The sequence below is a fragment of the Podarcis raffonei genome, chromosome 1, assembly GCF_027172205.1.
Source record: "Podarcis raffonei isolate rPodRaf1 chromosome 1, rPodRaf1.pri, whole genome shotgun sequence".
Lineage (NCBI taxonomy): Eukaryota > Metazoa > Chordata > Lepidosauria > Squamata > Lacertidae > Podarcis > Podarcis raffonei.
In genome coordinates this window covers 77,055,542-77,077,159 of record NC_070602.1, presented here as the reverse complement: position 1 = coordinate 77,077,159, position 21,618 = coordinate 77,055,542, and the positions used below count along the sequence as shown (strand labels likewise).

Sequence of the window (21,618 nt, the reverse complement as noted above, 5' to 3'; positions counted from 1 at the left end):
ACAAAATAATGTTTCAGTTTTGCATTTTCCTTCTCAGTGGTGAAATAACATTGGCAATAGCTCACTGGTCACCATATTCTAAATGCAATAAAAAAACCCCACACACATTGGGTTGTATCCATTTGTGTCCCTCTGTGGCACTGATAGAAGGCTTTTTGATCCAGTGGAGGCTTCTATGAGTAGAAGAGGTGGGCCATTTTTGTGAATTCCTCCTTCTTACGATTTCTTCCCTCTGAGGAAAGGTTGCAGCATCTGTGACTTTTTAGTTTGGTGAAAAGGAGAGTAAGTGGTGACACGATAGAAGTTTATAAAATTATCAATGGCATGGATAAAGTGGATAGGGAAAAGTTTTTCTCCTTCACATAATACTAAGACTTGTGGACATCCAATTAAGCTGAATGTTGGAAAATTCAGGAGTTAGTTAAACCATGAAGCTCTCACAGGATGAAGTGATGGGTACCAATTTAGCTGACTTTAAAAGATTAGACAAATTCATGAAGGAGATGGGTATTGATGGCCAATAGCCATGATGGCTGTGCTCTGCCTCCACTGTTGGAGCCAGTAATGTTTATGAAAACCACAGGAGTTTTTGCAGGCTTCTCACAGGCATCTGGTTAGCCAATGTGAGACCATGATGCTGGACTTGGTGGCTCATTGGCCTGATCCAGCAGGCTCTTCTGTTCATATGTTTTCTTGCAGCCTGCTCGCATGTCACCTCCCATGCTGTTCCAAAGGGTCCCCCCGTCCTCTGAAGCAGATCTGAGGGAAGACAGTTGGATACAACCCATTGTTTTGAAGTCAATGGGTCTACACCCATAGTTAGGATTCCGGTTTAATGTTAATCATATATATTTCAGTGGGTTTAGACTGCCTTTATATGATCTGTTTCTCCCATGTGTCTACACAGCCACATGTCATGAACACACATAGAGGAAGCCCCTATATGTTGATGTGAGATTGCCCATAATCATTTTAACTGAGCTGGAGAGGTAACTAGTTCACTGCCTGAATCTTTTTCTCTGCCACTCCTGACCTGCTGGAGGTATTTGTTAGTGTTCATAGACCATTTTTGTGAGCATGAGCATAAATTGTCATGGTAAAGTCACAAACAACAATTGCTAAACATGCTGGGCTCTTGGGAGTGTATAATTAAAAGGCCAAACCCTTCTGGAAACAGGATGAGCAAGTTTTAATGAAAAATACAATAAAAATGAAATGAGCACATTTCCCCCCAGAAGTTGAGATCATTATTTGGGGGGTGGTTACGCCTCAAATAAAAAGCACTTGTTCTGTACACAACTTGAGGTGGCTGTCATCAGCTTGATCTAAAATTCTGATAGCACATTCATCTCCTGGGATTTAATGCCCTCAGATATTTTGAAGAGATAAGGCTACATTGTTTCAGACTGTTTCTTTGCTTGTAAGCCCAACAAAAATAAAAGGAAATGAAACACAAATAAAGTGCATTCCTCAAGAAGTCAGCATTTTTTTTGGCTTTAACACAAAACACGATTAGTGTCCTTAAGGAACGACTTTGTGTTTGCTTCTTGTTAACAAGCTATGTGTTAGCACTGCGAAGTCTTTACTTGCAGAAAATAAGCACATCACACTTTCCTACTTGGATTTCACTTCTACATTCACAAGCTGTATGTACATCACATTCACAATGAAATGTGGAAAACCTAGCACTTTTGCCATGTGTGCTAACCATAGTTGGAATACTACGCAGTCATTACGTTACACTTTTTAGTAACAATTTGTATAATTTAAAGAAATGTGTATTACCCTGTAATCTGCTTCTAAGGCAAAATGGCATGTGCCTACAGCAGAATGATTTCTATGCTTTCTAGATTTCTTGTTCATTGGTAGTTTTGTCTTGGCTTCTGCTGGCTATTAATTGCCATATTTTTGTCTAATTCTGTCAAACGACTATGTTCAGTGCTAGCTTTGTACTTTGAGTCCCACATTTTTATAGTGCCCAAAATAAAGATAGATTTCTTTTTTGTTTTGTTTTTTATAATATATTTATTAAAATTTTACAAAAACATAAATTTGCAAAATACCAAAAAGAAAAAAAAAGAAAAAGAAAAAAGAAACATACAAAATTACATAAAAGAGAGAAAAGAAAGATACACATACAGAGTACAAAAAAGCAAATAGATACAAAAGAATTAAAAACAAACCCATTTTTTATAACTTTAAACTCGTTAGCTTGTTTCCTTGACTTCCTCACACCTCCCCTTTTTGTATTCCCATTTCAATAATCAGATCAGCAAATCCTTACCCTCTTTCATTTATCTTAACTCTATATCTTAACATATTATAGCTCTATATTTTCATCCCTTATCAACTCATTTTTGCATATTCTCACTAACTTTGTTGCTAGTGCCTCTTATTTTCAATCCAACATAATTTTTAACATTCATTAATTTTACAATGTTTCTGAAGATAGTCTTTAAATTTCTTCCAATCTTCTTCCACCAACTCTTCTCCCAGGTCTCGGATTCTGCCAGTCATTTCCGCTAATTCCATATAGTCCATCACCTTCATCTGCCACTCTTCCAGGGTGGGTAAATCTTGTGTCTTCCAATACTTTGCAATGAGTATTCTTGCTGCTGTTGTTGCATACTTCCTTTTTTGTTTTAGTCTAGCCACTATACACTTTGAGAGTAGCCCAAATCATGATGTACAAAAGTGCACAGAGGTGCCCCAAACGGAAGTAGCTGATAATTAGGCTAAGGGGTCCAGTAGTCCAATTCTGCATAAAGGCAGCATATTTTCTTGTTCAGAAGTCGGGACAAAAATCTCACCACACAACTATTGTTGTGAGTGTTGCATTGTGCAGGACTCCACCGGCAAATTGCTGAGCAGGGAAAATGCTCTTAAGCTCATGCACGTTGAAGTTTATTTCCTAGAACTTGATGGGACTTACTTCCGAGGAAGCACGCGCTAGCTTGAGCTGGGACTTCTGTTTGGGCACACAGTATATTGCTTCAAACCCTGGGTCCATTTCAAGACCCCCGGAAGCCAAAGGAAGTGTTTCCACCCGTTTCAAACTGAAGAACAGAAATGCTGTTTATCTACCCCAGCACCTCCCTTTTCCTGGTTTCCCTCTCCCTCCCTTGCAAGCCAGAGAGACAACCTATCACTTCCACGTTATCGATGCAACAAAACTGCTGAGCTCTATGCTGTGCTCGTTGGCATTTGAGTCAGTGGCTGCGGGGGGGGGGGGGAATATATTCCGAGTCCCAAGTCCATCCATCTTGCTAAAGTTGGGTAATCCGTGAAACTCTCTCCCTCTGCATTTTGTTTCTCCGAGTTGGAGAGATGCGTGTGGCCACACCCTCCAACTCGCGACAGATTTTCCACCCTTGCGCTGCCAGGACAGGCCGAGCCCGGCTTATTCTGGCTGGATAAACATCTCGCCAGACAGAGCGAGCCTGCCAGGCAGCCGCCAGCTCGGGGAGAGGCGGCTTGTGCCTTTCACAAACGTGGGTTTGTTTTCCCCACAGCGTCGCCAGGTTGCTCATTTCCCTTCCCCAAACTGAAAGGGGGCGGGGAGAAGACGGTGAAGGAGGAAAACCTGAAGCAAAATCACCTCCTTTCTCGCCGAAGTCTCGGAGAGAAAGAAAAATAAAGCCCCCTCTGCCGCCTGTCTCCACAGGCAGCGGCTCAGTCCTGCTTCTCCAACGTTGCACCAGGTGTCAGCAGAGATACCCAACTCTGAGGCGCCCCGACTCGGAGCCTCCTGGTTATATAGTAACCTGTTGCTTTTGGCCGGTGGCTCCACCTCTCCCTCCTCCTCTGCCTGGGCTGAGGGAGCGCTTCCACCTGCTCTCAGTGGAGCTGCGAGGTCTGCACGGGGAGAAAGGAGGGCGAGGAGGAGCGAGAAGAAGAGGGAGCCGTCACGAAGGGAGAGGGTCGTTTCCTCTTCCCCATCTCAGCCCCGGGCACCGTTTCCCCTGGGCGGGAGGTCGGCGGTCACCTCAGGGAAGCCCTTTGCTGAGCACAGCAGAGCAGGAAGCCCCAAGTTCAGAATGGCAGGGAAGCTGGACTAAGAGGAAGGGAGCCGCTCAGTGGGAAAGGAATTACGAGGACCCAGGAAACTGGGAGAGTCCAACTGGCTTCTGAGGGAAAAGTAAGTGAATTGTTGTTGTTTTTAATTTCTCTCCCCCCCTCCCCGGCCCTGCTCCTCAGCGTTTGACGACGGAGCCTCCAAATAATATTTCCCATGCGTAAGGAAAGGAGTGTGTTTGGGAAAGGGAGTGCTGGCAAAAACTCTGGAAGAAGTTAGGGGGAGAAGGAGCAGGGTTTTCTCCATGTTATTTTGTGGCGTACTACAACATCTCTGCCCAAATGGGAAAGGTCCAGCAGGGAGTGCTGTTTTGGCAAAGGAAGACTCCTAGGTTAGAAAACAAAGTCTAGCTATGCTATCAGTTGCTCAGCTTCATCGACACTCTAAGTTTATTCCAAAGTTGGTTGGGTTTTTTTCTTTCTGCTTTTATGTCTGCTTGGCTGCACTTTTGTGAAGTGGACCTCAAACTTACGACCATGGGAAAATGTTGGTTGAGTTTTGTTTTTAGTTTAGTGAAATCATATTGGCAGTGGCCTGGGGTGGGTGTGTTTGCTTAAGTATGGAAAATACTGGTACAAATTCTTCTCAATAAATGCAAGTCATCTTAATTTAGAGCTTTCTGAAATGCTGCCTGATATTAAACCCTGGGAACTAATCACTGCGTTGTCAGACAAGTGGGGCACTTGGATATAATTGTTCCTTGGCTTTAATTAGGGCAATTTTGTATAATGTGCAGCAGCAGGACTGCTCTTCCATGCTGAGTAACTGCCTGGAAGTGTAAACAGAGACATACCAGATCTTTCTTTCCTAACTCACAAATTTCAAGTTACTCTGCCGAGGGTCATTGCTTAATTTTTACATTTTGTACTCTGGATCCAGTTCCCAAGTACAAAAGAGGTGCAAGAGAGTCTTGTTTATTAACAGCACACTTGTATTTCATACACGAATGTCACACGTCCTTTCAGTTCATGCTAATTGCTCATACGCATTTTGTAAGAAGTCACAAGTTATGCATTTGGATGTCGTTCAAAAATTACACTGATGACATGTGTTTGGGGATTTGTGCCCATGTACAATGTGTAAAGATGTCCTAAGAAGCTTGATCCATTCTGAATATCTGGATTTTTTGTGCTCACCACATGACACTCTATAGTCATGTGAATAGAATGCCATATTAACAAGAGTTATTATTGCTCCAGCTTCCAGTTTACCAAAATGTTATGAACATTTACATAAATCAGGTGGGGCTGATGGGAGGCGTAAGGCAAAACATCTGGAGGGCATCAAGTTGGCAAAGGCTGTTTCACAGTACTAGTGTGGTCTAGTTCTTCCATTGTCTAGGGGAAAGGATGGTCCACATAGAAGTCCCAGTCGATTGCTAATTTAGGTTAAAAGGACCTGTTATAAAACAAGAGGTTGGAATCTGCTGGGATTGTGAAATGCAATAGTGTGCGTGGAGGGGAGGATATATCAGACTACACACTGCACACTGACTACAAACAAAGCTCAGGGCCACCCCCTTCGTATGCTACTGCAACAGTGTGGGAGCTGCTTCCCCATGGCTTCATCACCCACTGCCTTGCTACTGTCTGGAAGCCACAACTACATGATGTAAGGGTGGTGTGCAGCTCCTACCTATCCAATTATATCCCAGCTGGGAGGAAGAGATGGAATTTGTTGGGAATAGTCCATATGATTACTTTTGGCACTAAGTATTGCTGCAGCAGCCTGGGAAGAAGTTACTGGGCAGCACTTGTTGTGCCACTGCTTTAATGTGAAGAGTCACTCTTAGGGTGAATACAGATAACCATGTCACCACTTGGTCACCCCTAATGTGTCATTAAATGTTCCTTACCACATGGCAAGATAAGACAAACAGGTGGTTTTATCGGTTGGTTAGACATACAGTGTGGAAAGAGACTACCTGGCATCTGACCGTCTGACTCTTCACCCTGGATCTTGCATCACTCATTCAAGCAGTAAAACCTGTTCATAATTCGTGACAGGAATTTATGTGGGAAATGTTATTATTTATTTTAAAATCATTTTTATTAATTTTCCAATAAAAAATCCAATTAATATATCCAAGCATAATCCAATTAAAATAACTAAAATAAAAAAAGACCAAATTATAATCCAAATTATAATTATTAATTTTTCGGAGCTCCCCATGGTCTGGACCTCTGAAGCATATCTCCACATCTCAGTACTGCCTCTCCTCATTGTTTCCATATTTTCCACAACTCGATTTTGACCCTTTAACATTCTCCGTCCCTGGTTCCACAATTCTCAATCATGTCAAACATCATATATCCTTTCATCCGTCAAATACAGCTTTATTTGTAAGTATATATTTTTCCAACTGCCTTTTTACTAGCGCAGCTTCCTCTTGACTCTATTTCAATCCAGGATGCTATCCAAGTCTGTTATCTGAAGTTTAATGACGCAGCAACTCCCAGTCATTAATCCTTCCAATCCAGGCTGTTGTCCAAACCTTCCTTTTGAGCTTTAATGAATCAGTACCTTCCACGTTAAATTGTTGGGCAAAACTGTTTGCAATGTTTTTATATTGAAGAGCTGAATGTAAGTTCATTTAAAAAACAACAACAGAATTTCAGTTAATACTAAACATAATAAGACATTAGATCAGCCTCAGATGGAGCCTCCATCCTGGTGTCGCCATTGGGGATGGAATCCCCAAGTCCTGAAAGCTATCCCACTCAAAGAATCCATGCCTGCGGACTTTGGACAGATGAAAAAATGAACATGAAATCATGAAAGCCAGAGTAGTCTAGACTTTGGACAGATAAAAACATGGTAATAAAATTATGAAAGTGAGTGTTGAACCTGTCTTCAAATCCCTGCTCAGCCTTAAAGTTCCCAGATGGCCTTGACAAATAAATTTCTTAATCTTAGTGCATAGTCTGCAAAAGAAGACTGAATGAGATGATGACTACAAAGCTGGCTACATTTGAGAAATACTTATGGAAATATGAACAATGGCTAATAATTAGTTGGGATACACATGGATAACACAGTAATGAATCTTTTCTAGCTTTTAATCAGTGGTGAGCCATAACAGGAAGGTGGGTCAGGTCTTTTTGTCCCCACCTCACAGCTAACTTTGACAGGTAGGTGGGACCAGGCAGCTGTCTTGTCATCTGACATCATAATTGTTCCAACGTAATGATTACATTTTAAATAATTATTAAGGGTCATGTTTGCCTCCTTGGTTTTTAAAGCAAGCTTTTATGCCAGTTTGCTTTGTAGCTTTGATATCTAGAACCTTTTTTAAAGATGATATGTTCATTTGAGAAATGTGTCTCTCAGTCTGTCTATGATGAGTATTAGCAAATCCCAGATAAGAGAATTTAAATGGATTTACACAGAATGTGCAGATCTCTCATACACCTGCACACTTTTCTCATCCTATCAGCTCATTTCAGTGCACACCAGCCTTGTTCTGAAAGTAGAGTGCAAGTCATCATTCAAATAGGGTGCATATTGTGATGTTTGCAGGTTTGAAATATAAAGTATCCAATTAACCCCAAATGACAGTCATGTGACGGTGATGTTCAACATCTTTATAAATGACTTGGATGAAGGAATTGAAGGGATGCTCATCAAATTTGCAGATGACACCAAACTGGGAGGGGTAGCTAATCCTGCAGAAGAAAGACAGAATCAGAATTCAAAATGGCCTTAACAGATTGGAGAACTGGCCACAAGCTAACAAAATGAATTTCAATAGGGACAAATGTAAGGTTCTGCACCTAGGCAGGAAGAACCAGATGCACAAATATAGGATGGGGAACACCTGGTTTACTAGCAGTACATGTGAAAAGGATCTAGGTGTCTTGGTGGACCACACGCTTAACATGAGTCAACAGTGTGATGCAGCAGCAAAAAAAGCTAATGCTTTTCTAGGCTGCATCAACAGAAGTATAGTGTCCAGATCAAGGGAAGCAATAGTACTACTCTATTCTGCCTTGGTCAGACCACACCTGGAATACTGTGTCCAAAGTATATTGACAAACTGGAATGTGTGCAAAGAGGGCAACCATGATGATCAAGGGTCTGGAAACTAAGCCTTACCAGAACTGCTTGAAGGAGCTGGGTATGTTTAGCCTGGAAAAGAGGAGACTGAGAGGAGGGATGATTGCCATCTTCAAATATCTTAAGGTCTGTCATAAGGAAGAGGAAGCATGCTTGTTTTCTCCTGCTCTTGAGATTAGACTTGAGGCAATGGCTTCAAGTTACAAGAACTGAGATTCCGAGTAAACATTCGGAAAAACTTTCTGAGAGTCAGAGGTGTTTGGCAGCGGGACAGACTCCCACGAGAGGTGGTGGACTCTTCTTCCTTTGTGGTTTTTAAGCAGAGGTTGGATGGCCATCTGTCATGGATGCTTCAGCTGAGATTTCTGCATTGCAGGGGGTTGGACTAGATGATCCTTGGACCCCTTTCAGCTCTAAGATTCTATAATTCTATGACTGCCACAATTAGCCACCTCACCACTAGCCCCTTTTCAGTGTATGTAGTTGATACTAGTGTTTGGAGAACGTGGTTGTGTGTCATCAGCAGTGCCTTCCATTGTGTTTGTGTTCTTTATCTGTACAGATACAGAAACAAGAAGCAAGTTTGTGCCAAGCTCCAGAGACATTGCCAGCTCTTGCCATTTTGTCACTTGGCTTGTAGTTTTTGTTTAAAAGGTATACGAATTTCAGAGTTCATCCAAGTTATCACCCTTGAAGGCTTGGATGAAAGCTCTTCTCACAACAAATGACACATAGGTTTTATTAGTTTTGTGAATGACAGTAGTAGTCAGGTGGTTAACAACTGTCCTATTAATGCAAGCTATAATATGTGTAATATATGCAGTGTGTCCAGCTGTTCCTCTTCAGAAGCACATTTAGTTAAACTAGAAAGACTGCCAGGGCTCAACAATAGAGGAAGCCCATTTTGCTGGGTCCAAACCATCAAGAAATTCACCTACCCAAGCCCTGTTTATGGTTCAAGAAAACTAATTTCAGTAGAGCTTACAGAGGCATTACATCCCACTCATATTAACGACTCAGAAAAGCAAGAGAGTCAGGGTGTAACATGTTGGGGGGGGGGAGCAGGGGGAGAGAGACATGGGAGGAAAGCATCATAAACATATGTCTTTTCAGGTTCAGCTTCTCTGCTTAATGGCAGGTCAAGCAATATGGCCAGACTCTAGGATTCTGCCCGTCCAGCCCCTCTGTCTTTACCAGCGGGTTGACACAGGCTGCCCTTGTGGCAGTGGTTTTGTATGGGACACACCTCCTTTTCTTGTCCTATTTTCCCCTGCAGTTTGCATAACATTTTTAGATCCAGCCCTTGAGGGGAAATCTAATTGCAGAACATTGATTTTCTGCTGACTTCTCATTATAGAGTGGCCCTATTAGCAGTGGTGGGATTTGCCTTGGTAGCTTCTAAAGTCCAAGCCAATTTCCCACCTTCTCAGTAGTGCAATAAATTGGTTAAATTTAACTGCTATTGTGAATATCTGTTTTGTCGTAATTATTACTGCTTTACTACTTTCTTCTCTTGTTGTATGACTCCTTGTTGGAACAATAATGACTGGCTGACATGGAGGAATCATTGAGGGAAATGTCTCGTGGGCTAGAGCTATGCAGGAGATAGGGAGCTAAATATGAAGGGGTCAACCTCAGGGTGGCCAGATTAAAAAAGAGGATAGGGTCATGTAGAAGCAACACCTGCTGGAGCTGTGTAGCTTCTGCACAACAATTGAAGTGCAAGGGTTCTGTTGTCCTTTGCATCTGGCTGCCCTAGTCCAATAGGAAGGCAAGCTAGAGGTTTTGGGAAATGAGATGGTGGTGATTCAAAGCCAGTCCAAACAAATCCATAGCTTCTAGTAGGTCTCATGAAGAAGAAAGGGTGAATTCTTCATATATTCATTCGTTTCATTCCATTTCTATTCTGCTCTTCCACCCATAGGAGCCCAGGTTGCAGCACAATTCAAAATAAAATAAATAAAAACATATACAATGTGCCAAGAGTGATTTGGTACAGGCTGGCTGATATGAACAGCTTTCAAGGCTGTTGGGATGGAAAAGTCCCTTGGCTGGGATGGGTAAGAGTCATTACTATACAGCAGCCTTCCCCAACCTGGTGCTCTCCCAGTGCTTAGGACTAGAACTCCCATCCTCCCTGTTCATTGGCTGTATTGGTAGGGGCTAATGGAACTTGTAGTCCAAAACATCTGGAGGGCACTAGATTGGGGAAGGCTGCTATACATGATCAATTTTGTGTAGTCCAATTTTCCTGTGATAGTATATTGGGAGAGAAATGATGAGACCTGTTAAAGAGGTCTGTAGCTTATGCCTAAGGGGTCAAACATCCAGGCAGCAAGATGTATGGGGCAGTTATTGTGGATTTGGTAGCCAACAGTATAGTTAGGAGCAGTGGAGCAACAGATACTATACAAGCAGGTGCTGCTTGGAACTGAGCCCTTTTCAGATAAATGTAAGGGTGTAGCCATCTAGCCTTAATTTCATCACTTGCTAGTGAAAATAAGCGGCATCCTGGCCAGACTCCTTGGATACGATGAAATGAAGGACAAGGTTCTGGTCCCTTTAGTTGTTCTACAGCAGAGGGGTTTTAGGAAGGCACAGCTTATGTTGCAGTGGCGCAAGTCTGAGAAAACCAGCTCAGTTTCCTCTTCTACGCAATTCTTAAAAGGTACGGGAACTGTTCGGTTGTATCCAAAGTTGGTCAATCTCAGAGTAGGCCTATTGAAATTAAGGGCAGGAATTCAGCGTAGCAGGAATTCCCTCAGTGCAAGCGTTTCAGCTTGCCAGGCAAAACAATCCCCCTTCTCCTCCTCCTGCACTCTGTTTTGGTGTGTGCGCTCCTATCGAACCCTGAGCCAATTTGCAGGCTGTAGGAAGGGAGCAGGAGAGAAACCCTGTTGTGCCAGCAGGACTTGTTAACCATCTGGCCAAAGAGCCAGTCATGTGCATTGATTTCAATGTGTGTGCTTTGAGCTTGACAAAGCTGGAGACAACCCATTTCATTGTGTTGCTAGGCATTGCTGCTTGCTCGATTGGTTTTCATGTCCATCTAAGTCCTCTGCAAGGGGAGAAGCAGGACTAGAAAAGATAGTGCTGAACAGGGCAAACTGAATGGCACGGCTGGAGAATTCTTGATATATGGGCTAGACTTAGGGTGGAAGAGTCTTACTCTTCATAGCACTTGAATGATCACTATGCAAGCTGTTTGTGTTGAGGGAACAGGAAAAGCTGGTTGTCTGCAATAGGTTTCTGTATTAATAGTGACTCAGTATTGCAGCAGAAATTACCTAGGGAGGCTTTTCGCCTTATGTAAATGGTTCACCAGAAGCTTTTGGTATTAGAACCCTCTGCTTTTGCAAGCAAAATACGCTTCCAATTTTAGTTGAAAGTGTGTTACAAAATCATATTTTGTTTTGCAACTGTAGTAGGTGTATGGTGAAGAAGTGGGTATGTGTTTGGTTTGGTATCTTGAAACGCAACAGTTCTTCCAGCTGCCCCTTAGTGCAAGCGACAGGAGGATACCAGCTTTGTGATTCAAATCTGTTACTGTATCTTAAAAGTCCCATTTATTAAAGAGATAACTTTTAAACTGATGCAGGGGAAAGGGTTTGTATGTTGTGTATGGTTTTAGAATATTATTGTGTTTTAAGTTACTTATCATTCAAATTTTTATTGGTTCCTGTTTATGGTCTCCTGAAGACCACTGGACATTTACTGTGAAATACCTATGCTTCGTTTACTCACTTTTTATGGAGTATTTGCATGACATCATAAACAAAGCATCCTCATCTCACGTTTTCCCTGCTCAGGTTACATTTATCCAGAGCTCAGAAAACCCATCAATTTAACCCATGATATAGAGTGCACAGTTTCTCTGAGTGTAGATGGCCAATTGCACTTGGAATCTATGCTGTTTAGCCTTTCTTTTTCCAAACAGAATTATCTTGTATCTATTTTATATCTGTTTTTCGTGTCTCTTCCCACAACCCCACAATTGCAACAGTGTCATGATTTAGAGTGCAGTGGGGGGGGGAGATAGTAATGAGCTATGTGGCAGGTGGGGAGAAGAAGCATTTTAACCATTTCCATGGACAGTGGTCCAATGAAAATTACCCTCTTACCAAGATTTGGGACTGAGGAATAAATAGGGAGGAGGGGTGGAACTGGTTTCCTTGCTACAGAAAGTTATCTGGATGCCAGACATCTGAAAGCAGCATTACTATTCCACTTCCTGCTTAAAGTAGAATACTAATGATGATTGAGTGCTGCTAAATTGTCCACATCTGCAAGAACCTCACATCTGTGCTAGGTAGTTTAGAATCTGACATGCTAATGTCAGGGATTGATTTCATCCCTGGAAGGCTGTTGATTTCACAGAATCTGTTGCATCAATTTCAGTGGGTTTTGTTCTGGGGGTAGAAAATTCCACACTTGGTTGCTGTATTCAGAAAATAAAACAGTCCTTGTATCTACCAACAATCTAATTTCAATACTGCATGTTGTTCCATCCGATATATTGTTGCTCTTAAAAGTTTTTTTTCCCTTTTTTGCAGCCATCCAACAGTCTCTGTCAAACAGGGATGGCTAACTTCTTTTGAATATTGAATATTGGCCCAGGATCAGCCCTCTGGGGGCCACATGGCAAAGTGGAGATGGATAAAATGTAAAAGTGTAGGGCACATTTTTTTTAAGGACACATTTTGGGGTTTCAGCGGGTTGCCTTTTGATATCACAGCAATGGATCCATGGGGCTGGTCAGTAGAATTTTAAATTACTAGGGAACCCATGAGTCCTTCAATGCTGTCCCTATTTCTGTCTCTAAAGGTAAAGGTAAAGGTACCCCTGCCCGTACGGGCCAGTCGTGTCCGACTCTAGGGTTGCGCGCTCATCTCGCTGAAGAGGCCGGGAGCCAGTGCTGTCCGGAGACACTTCCGGGTCACGTGGCCAGCGTGACTAAGCGGCATCTTGTCTTAAATTAATATCTCTACATTTCTGCATTAGTTTGTAGTTTTGCTTTAAACGTCCTCAGGAAAATTCATCAGCTTTTTTGTGCAAACTGTGTACTTTGTGCAAATATACACATGTTTGTATGCAATTTTGCCTGATACACAGTTTGCAAACAGTTTCTCCTATTTATAAATCAAATTAATAGTTTATTTATTAAATTTTTATACAGCCATTCATCTGAACATCACAGGGTGGATTACAATATAAAAACACAAAAATACATAACATAGTAACAAAACAAAAAAACCTAATACCCTCCACAGTTTGAAATGCCATAGATAGTTTACTTATTTATTTTTTATTGGTTTTCATTATCAAAAAAGCAAATATTGTTGCCTAGAAATACAAATTTGGTCACATCCAACAACTAAGTAAAAGAACAATAATTAAATAAAATGTAAAATAAATTTGAAAACAAATTTTGAATTTGTAGACAGAGTTGTTGAAGAAAACCAGAGCAGTAACAATTACAACATGATATATAATGACTTAGGATGTTTAAACTGGGGAATACAGGTAAATAATAGTTTAAACCATCAATATTTTGGATTTACAAACATTTCATTTTCCATCCCTTTGTTACTAGTTGTGTATACCTTAATAAAAACTTTTTAAAAATGATAAGGAGCGGAGGGGGAGATAAAGATATGGTGGTTGGGAATAAAATAATTTAGACATGCCAGTATTATACACTGTAGTAGGCACTGCTAACAGTTTTCCCTAATGCATTTTGTATGTTATTTCCTGCAATATATGCATTTTATGCACTCTTCTTTCTAAAATATATACATTATTTAGTTGGAGACCTGGTCCCAAAATTCAGAGCAATATAGTTCAGTTTTGGTTTGCATATTGTGTACGAAAGTGCAAATTAAGTAGGTTTGCACTAAAATCTGAACCATCCCTGAACCCCCATCCCTTGCTACCTCTATCACTTTGGACAGAAAGGCAGGAAATGTACACCCCAGTCCATTTTTCTCATTTTATTGAGCTGCACAGTACCACCAAATATTGTGGGTGGGGAAGCCAGGAAGGGAGGTCAAACTAGCTATACAACTACACCCTTTTCTACATTTTCTGCAGTGATTAAAAGCTTTTGTGGCTGCCCTGGGTGGGTTATTCCAGCCTGACTGCGTGCTTGGTGTAAAAATAATTCTTTCTCAGACTTCAATCTTGGCCTGACTTCCTGGATCTTTGTCTACTACTCCCTCAAAACTCCCATCATCATACTTCCTGCTTTTTTGACAAATGTGTATACTTTTGGCACCCGTTTTCCTCTGGGATGCCCACAAAGGATGAATACATTACATATCTTCTGGTTTTCTAAGTCCCTCAAATCAGGAGGGAAAGTGGACAAGCAAGCTAACTCTGCACCCACCTCCCCTTGCTACCTCTCTCCAGTAGCTATGGGGATGACTTCTGAAAGCAGGGAGGCTTCTCTTTTTTTATGTAGGCTCCCCCCCCCATGCAGAACCCTGGAGAATGTTGAAGGATTTTGAATGTCTGGGTAGGATTACTGCCTTCTGACAAAGTCAAATTAGCTCATGAATTTATGCAGTACAGAGTGCTTCAGCTCAAACATCACAGTAAACCATGCTTTATTGTGATGGAAACAAGCATAGCCTCCTGCTCCCCCAGACTCAGACACTCTTCTCTCTCTCCCCCCCCCCGCCCGCCCTCCAGCGTTGCCACAAGAAGGTAGTCGAGCATTTTCACTTCCTTTTTTTCATTTTCAGCTTGTTATGTCATCTGAACCTGACAAATGGTATTTAAACTTAGCTATGGTTTGTTTGAAACAAGCCAACTTCAAACTGGCTTATGAAGCAGTGTTGTCTAAATAGCCCATAATTAAAATTAACTGTGTTTGGGGGGTTGAGCATAACAGAAATGGCACAAACTGAAATTGGAAGTTGGAAGCAAACGCTTCTTAATTCCTCCTCTCCACATTTACAAGTCCAGTGAAGGCTAGGCTCATTACTAACATGATAAAAATGTGGTATCTGGGCACAGCCGGTGTCTCAGACATCAATTTCAATGTTATAACAATACATTAGAACAAGTGTGTCATTTGGTGTGGGTTTTAACTTACTATGAGTAGTGTAGCCGCCTTAAACCTGACATCCTCTAGATGTTTTGAACTCTAGTTGCTTTCAGTCTGAGCTGTCATGTACTGGCTGAGACCGATGGGAGTTGTAGTCAAAAACATCTGGAGGATATCAGGTTGGAGAAGGCTGAAACAGCATGACGTAAAGGGTATAACTGCACCAGCATTTTCTGCTGTGATGGACAATGCTCTGAGCATATTCCAGAATTTGGAGGATTCCTGCAGTTTGAGCTCCCTGGAGGAAGAATATTCTTGTTTCACATTTGCATTGCCCCACCATGATCAGTGTGACAGTATGTTGCACACTTTAGCACATGAGTAGGCAAACTCTGGCCCGGGGGCCAGATGTGGCCCAATCGCCTTCTACATCTGGCCTGTGGACAGTCCAGAAATCAGTGTGTTTTTACATGAGTAGAATGTGTGCTTCTATTTAAAATGCATATCTTGGTTATTTGTGGGGCATAGGAATTCGTTCATATATTTTTTTCAAAATATAGTCCAGCCCCCCACAAAGTCTGAGGGACGGTGGACCGGCCCCCTGCTGAAAAAGTTTGCTGACCCCTGACACCCTGGAATAAAAGACCTCCCTCAGAAGGCATTTTTTTTGTGTTCCAGTTTTACTGCAGTGAGGTGTTACTTGACTCAGTTAATGTAACAAGGCCATTTTTAAAAAAGTGGGTCATGCATTTAAGGTAGCCTTTTGACTATGAGCTGAAAGGTTTTGGTTTCAATCTATTTTTTCAATCTAGCAATTGGAAAAAGAGGTGTTTGTCTGTGTGTTGGGGTGCAGGAAAGTCTGGCAATGGAAGGTTCCAGGGAATAAACAGATTCTCTTGCCCACCCCAGAAAGAGAGGGTAAAAGAAGGATGGAGATAGCTTCAAGCCTTTGCTTCTATCTTAAGGTCTACTCTTAGGATACAAGTACTTTGGTGGGCACAGACTGGCATGTTGGAAGTGAACAACTGAGAATCAAGTATGGACTTAAATTTTGTGCTGTAAAGGTGTTCCATCAATCTCTCCAGGATGCTTGATCCGTAATAAATTCATTTTTGGTTTCTTGAACTGAATATAAAGTGTTGCATGGTTGCTACTTGGTACACCAAGGTAAACTTTTGCTCCTAAGGAGATGGAATTACCCATCCTTTCCCCCCTTCTTATTCCTCCACCACACCTACTAGGCTTGGGTTTTGTGAACTGCCATGGTTCTCCAGGGAATAAATGCAAAGATAAAAGCCTGAACTTGGTTTGCTTAGAGTTTGAAGCAGCTACATTTCCTGGTGTTCAGGAGAGAAGTTCATGCTGCTTTAGGGAATGGTGGAGCCAGTCGCGACTTGGGGTTATGAGAAGGGTGTGCCTCCTTCGCTATGTGCTGTCATGGAAGGTTTCTGCCTCCTGCTTTACACACAGGACTTGATTCATCAACAGCACATGGAATATCTGCCATCATGCAGGAACAGAGTCTCCTGCCCTAGAACTATAGCAATACGTATCTGCTTTCACCCCCTCTCTTCCCACAATCTGCGACAAGCAGGGACAATTAAGGCACTGAAATCCCATTGACTTCCATGAAATGTGTGTGGTAGGGTGGGTGGAGATCAAGGGCTGTGTTCAAGGTCACATGAGTACCATACAATATATTCCTTTCAGTGTTTCATTTCCTTCTGATTTCTCTGTCCAAAATTTCCCACTCCCCATGAAATGTGTATATACCTGAAGCTCAGGAAAGTGATTCATGTATCTGACAAAGGGGACAGTAGTTCGTGAAAGCTTGTGCTATAATAAATGTGGCAGTCTTTTAAGGTGCCACAATGTTTTGTTTGTTTTTCTGCAAAAGGCTAACATGGTTGACCCCTCTAGAAAGGCAGTTCTCGTCATTTGGGACTCAGGCTCTGTTTGGGAAGCTTGCCACACCCACAAACCTAATGAAATGTTTTTAGCACCATCTAGCAATGCAATACAAAAAATATTGGCCTGTTCTGGTAATACAACAGGCTCCATATCACAGCACCAGAGAGTTAACCATTGAGTACATACTTGGACAGGATATGGTTATATCACTTCCTGTCAGTTTTCCCTTAAAAAAACTTCCTACAATTCTTTCATCTTCATCACAAGGTCTTGGTCCCAGGCTGCCTGCTCCTTTGGTGCTCTCGAGAGGATTTCCTTCAGAAACTTGATGCTACTGGGTGCAAAACTGTGTCTGGAACTGTCAAAGCCGCTACCTGGTCTGCGGTCTAGAACTTCAAACACAGAACGCCTGTGTGCCAGTCCTGCCACCAGCCTAGCCAAAGCAGCGCCTGTTTGTTTTGTTAAAGTGCCACTCCCCAGTGGACATAGCATGTGCCAAGTTACAACTGAGTATGGATTGTTAGCAAATATCCAAACATATATATATATACACACAGAGGATGTGAGCAAGAGCTAAAAATGAAAGACTGGCAGGATAGGAAAGTAGCCACCCCTGTGTTGAGCTGGAAGGCTCAAACCCCATGAACAATGATGTATGGGTGTGTTTCTGCAAAAAGTAATTGCTGCATTCACAATGATAAGAGGGAGGTGAGGAGTTGGCTTGCTACTCACATTGCCTTCGGTTTTTGCTACTCCTCACTTGCTCTGTGTGCACAGCAGTGGGAAAAAAGGTTTCCTCTATCACTGTAGCTGGAGTCAGACATTGCATTCTGAACCCTCAAGAAGATTGTGGTTGGGGAACCAAGAGCCTGCCATAGACACTCACAATCTTGCCTCCCTCTTCTGCAGAGATTCTACAGGTGTGCAGTGGGTTTGTGTGACTGACAGATCAAGCTTGTAACTGGATGAAATGTTTTAACCAAATCTCTTGTTCCAGTGCTTTGAGGAAGGAATGTTGAAACAAATATACAGCCTTGGTCATGTGCTTCTTACTCTTATGCAAGTTCTGTTTCTAAGGAGCAGGAAGATTATTTAAAGAGTTCTGATAGAGCAGTTGGAGCATAAATCCATCCAGCCCTTCCCTTTGATGCTCTCTTTAAGATCATACAGCTCCCCCCCCCCATTTATTTCCTATAATTTAATCTTGTTGGGTTTTTTAGTGTTTGTTGCTTGTTAGAGTCATTGGAGTTCCACTCCATCCCGTCTTTCTTATAATGTTTTTGATCTGAGAATTCAGTGTGGTCTATTTTATTTAGTCCTGGTGTCTGGACTGTACTAAGAGATGCAAACTTAAATTCAATTACCTTGTAGCTACAGTCTCTATTAGAAGCTTTACATATAATTTCAGGAATCAGATAACAAATTAGGGATGACAACTAAAAGCTGAGTTCATTCATGTCCACAAGGCATCTCTGCCAATGGCAAACTCTTAGCAGTTGCATCATAGTTAATAATAGGTGGAGCGAAACTTGAAAGCCAGATTGTATGTATGCATGTATATATGTTTTAATTAATGCATATAGAGTTAATTAGCACGGTGAAGTGACTACCACTAAAAGAGAACACTTACCTCCCTTCCATTCATCGGAGCCATTATTTTTAATCTACAAAAATAACTATAGTATATCAGATACTATAATGCAGTGAGAGGTGTGACTACTTAAATGTTGTATATTAAATATTACATAAAGCTTGGGAAGCTTAGTATTGCTTGAAAAGCATTAGGCAGAGGAATTTACTGACCTGTCTACATTTGTTAAATAACTAGCAATATGCCCCCGAAACAGAGGGAACATGTATGGTATAGGAATCTTCTGTACTGCTCACGCTCGTTTTATTGCATTTCCACATCTCACAGCAAGCCTCTATTTGCTTCAAATTTTCATTTGCTTTAAACAACAACAACAACAACAACACAGCATCCACACTGAGCCTTCTTTAGGTCTCTTTCTTTCACCCTTATTTACAGGGGTTACTCGCTTGGCGTATATTTTGCCTTATAAATGTTCTGTTTGTCCTTTCCTTTCCTAATGTGAGTATTGCAGCCCAGATAGCTTCCTAACTCTACTGAGCAAGACCTGGGCTCCAGCAGATATGTGTAACTTAGACTTGAGGTGCTGTTAATCTGCATACACAATATACAGCTAAAGTACAGTATATTCAAAGCACATTTTTCCTCTTAAAGAATTCTGGGCGCTGTAGTTAGTTAAGAGTTGCTGGGAATTGTAACTCGATGAGGGGTGAACCACAGTGCCCAGAATTCTTTAAGTGAAAGAATGTGCTTCAGATGTGTTTTAAAGATCCCAAACCTTTTAGTTGGCAATGTGCAATACACAACACCCACCTTCCAGGAAACCCAGAAGATTCTAATGACACAAATAGGTTTGGGAAGAGAGATGGGATTGGTCTGGTGCTGTTTATGTTCCCAGGCAAAACACTTCCTGCAAAAAAGTGGTATTTGATCCCCTTTCTTTTAAATGAAAGATCATAACCCCCCCTCACCATTGCCATTATAGTCGTACCTTGGTTGTTGAACGCCCTGGAACTCGGACGTTTTGGCTCCTGAACAATCGAAACCCAGAAATGACTGTTCCAGTATTCTAACCTTTTTTTGGAAGCCGAGCGTCCGACAGGGCTTCTGCGCTTTTGATTGGCTGCAGGAGCTTCCTGCAGCCAATCAGAAGCCACGTTTTGGAAGTCGAACAGACTTCCAGAACGGATTCCGTTCAACTTCCAAGGTACGACTGTACTACTAACCCTTTCATCTGTCACAACTTCACTGCTTGTTCCCTTCATTGTGGGATGCTGAAGCGGTTCAAGAGGAAAAATGGACAGGGGCTCAAATAAACAAACTTATGAACATGGAACATTAGAAGGATACTTTATATGTGGGAAACAAGCAAATAATAATAATAATGATGATAATAATTTTATTACTTATACCCCGCCCATCTGGCCAGGCCTCCCCAGCCACTCTGGGCAGCTTCCACACAGGATATTAAGAACACAATAAAACATCAAACATTAAAAACTTCTCTAAACGGGGCTACCTTCATACGTCTTCTAAATCATATTATGATTCCATTGCTGCAATACTGAATGGCATTAAGAAAACTGAGGCTTCAATTCCGAGTACACTTATTATGGGATTAGGCCAAATCCAGGGGACATTTGGCTCTTCACATGTTGCTGAACGACCACTGCCATCATTCCTGTCCGTTCGCCATGCTAGTTGGGGCTGGGATTAATAGTTCAGCAAAACTGAGAAGGGCAAAGTTTTCCCATGCCTGCATTTAATTGCACTTACACTGCATTCAGGCAGAATAAATTAACTCTGCATTGTCCCCTAAAGTGCAACTCCGCCTCCAGATTTTCTCTCTCTTCCCCTGCCCTAGCAGAAACACTGCCTCAGAGCTTTGTTATCTGCTGCAGAGCTGTTAATAAAGCAATTATATTATTAATGCCTTATATAGAGCTTTAATCAATAATCAAGGCTCAGCAGGACTTATTTCTGATGAAATACTTCGGACTGTGCTACACGGCTGCTGTCGTCATGTTTGATTTACTGGTATTAAGACGTATTTACATGCAGCAGCACATTTCAGATCTGCAGGATTATCACATAGGATATCTGTGTAGGAATTTCATTGTGAATGAGACAAATGAGTATGACTGGTGAGTGGGCACATAGATGCAATGACATAAATGCAGTATATTCTTAAAATTGCTTCTGTAATAGGGGATTTGAGGTGCATGTGGCAATAGTGGTGAAGAGGAAAAAAGCAGGACATATGGCCAGAGAAATTGCACCAAGAAGACTTGCAGCTTTTCATCCTATTCCTTTCTCCCACCTTGCAACCTTTGAGCTCTGCCTGCATCCAAAATGCATATCATTTCCTAAAGTTCTTTGCTGTGTTCCTTGCGATAGGTTTGTGTATGTCAAAAGAAGCGAAAGATTTCACTAGTCACAGTTTTAGAGGGAGGTAACGAAAAGCTCCACAGCCAAACCTTGAACAGCTTTGGGCAAGAGGAAAACATTATGAAATCTTTTCCAAACTGCTGCTGCGTTATTCCCAGGCATGCTGAGGAAAGTGAAGTTGTTTCTTTTCTTTTCTTTTCCAAACCAAAAGTAAATGACTCATGTTGCACACCATTTCAATATGGCATTTCTTCTTCTACAGAGTCTTTTTCATCCCAAAAAACGACAGCCAGCTTTTATATGAAGCCCATTTGTTTACTTTTGCTCAGACTTCCAAAAATATCTGCAAGTATGGACGACCTCCTTCTTTGGTCTGCTGAACTGAGAAACAGAGTGTGAGAAACCCTAATCCCTCTTCTTTTGGAACAATTTTCCTCCAGCAGATTTCTAGATACTGCCTATTTTTATCTTTTCTTCTGGTTTATTTATACACTCATTCATGCTGAGTGACTAGCGGGTATTTTTGTTCCATCAATCGTTCACATTTTT

At 41.7% G+C, this 21,618-nt stretch overlaps 1 protein-coding gene across 2 annotated transcripts in view; it reads left to right on the top strand.

Annotated features, from left to right (window-relative positions):
- The first annotated feature begins 3,424 nt into the window (after window positions 1-3,424).
- EPS8L2 (EPS8 like 2) overlaps window positions 3,425-21,618 on the top strand; it is an 88,032-nt gene continuing 69,838 nt past the window's right edge. Inside the window, exon 1 of one of the 2 annotated variants that reach the window (XM_053394909.1) lies at window positions 3,425-4,138. The gene's annotated coding sequence lies outside the window, so the exon portion shown is untranslated. The remainder of the gene's footprint in view (window positions 4,139-21,618) is intronic. The other variant, XM_053394919.1, reaches the window with a different exon arrangement.